Source organism: Dioscorea cayenensis, chromosome 9 (assembly GCF_009730915.1).
Source record: "Dioscorea cayenensis subsp. rotundata cultivar TDr96_F1 chromosome 9, TDr96_F1_v2_PseudoChromosome.rev07_lg8_w22 25.fasta, whole genome shotgun sequence".
In the NCBI taxonomy this organism is placed as follows: domain Eukaryota; kingdom Viridiplantae; phylum Streptophyta; class Magnoliopsida; order Dioscoreales; family Dioscoreaceae; genus Dioscorea; species Dioscorea cayenensis.
This window is the reverse complement of record NC_052479.1, coordinates 7,245,496-7,246,814: the sequence shown is the minus strand read 5'-3', so window position 1 is coordinate 7,246,814 and position 1,319 is coordinate 7,245,496.

The window sequence follows — 1,319 nt, the reverse complement described above, 5'->3', positions numbered from 1 at the left end:
ATTTGACATGATAAAGATGATGGGGTTAGTGCGCAGATATGGGCCTAGAGTATACATTTTTGCTATGCCTACCCAAAAACTACCGAGAGTGAAGGGCACACTCAGATAGGGGTTCACGAGAGTCTCTCGAGCCCCGCTTGCACTCGAGGAGATTCGGGCACCCTTTACAGAATAGGAGATACCTTGGCTTACGGTACACATTGTTATTCCTGCTCGAGCCCATGACGATTTTGAGAGGCTCGAGAGTGATGTGGATGTGCTTTGGACCGAGATCACCAAGGTAAGGGCTACACAGGTTACACAGTATACAGGGATGATGGTGCGTCTTGACACCATACTGCAGTTATTAGAGCAAGACACGTACTCACCTTTCATCAAGAGAGCGAGGACCCCTCCGGCTCCTCTAGCGTCACCATCATAAGATTCACTGATAGTAGCACCAAAGTAGCACTGCCAAAGAGAGCCGATCGCTGGATGACACCTAAGCTTGAGATGTATTTTCTTTTATTTTCTTATTTCTCATATTTTACTTTTGCATTATCTTTTGGACTTGTACACTCCGAAAGGATCTTCCTTCTGAGTTTATCTTTATTTTTGTCTCGAGTTGTATTTCATTGCTCTATCCTTTATATACTCTAGTTATTTTTGTTTACTGAGCTTCACGAGATCCCCTTGTGTATCCGTGGAGATAGTCTTGTCAGTATAGGAATTGAAAACTAGTCATTGACACGACCAATGTGGGTTGTGGGTGCTTCATAACCCGTTGGAACTTCACTCCCAATGATTTAGCTCCATCAAACGTAACATTAGGTGTCAAGGAAGTATTGTTTCAATTGCAAACTCCCACATATTTGCTTGATTGCTATACTTTCTATTGTGCTTATATATGTACATTGAGGGCAATGTTCATCTTAAGTGTGGGGGAGAGTTCACTTTGTACATGTCTTTTACACAAATTTTGATTGACATAGATGCTCACGTAGCCAATAGCAGTTCACCTTAGTTGCAATGTTCATATTCTTTAGTTTAGGAGAAGTTTTAACATTGAATGTTCTCATGCTCTAGTTTTTACTTGAATTTCTAGTAATTTTTGACTGATTAATATTTGTGCACCACTCACTCATGAAACTTTTTGGAAACTCAAGTTCGATGTTTAAGGGACTATTTTTGTTCTCTGCTTTTCTTGTTCTATTTTTTTCTATGGAAAATGAGGGAAAAACTAGATTATTTAGTTGTGCATTTGGGGTTGAAAGAGCTATCACCCTATGAAGTATGAAGCTACTCCTCATAAGTCGGATACTAGTTATGCTCTAATGAGA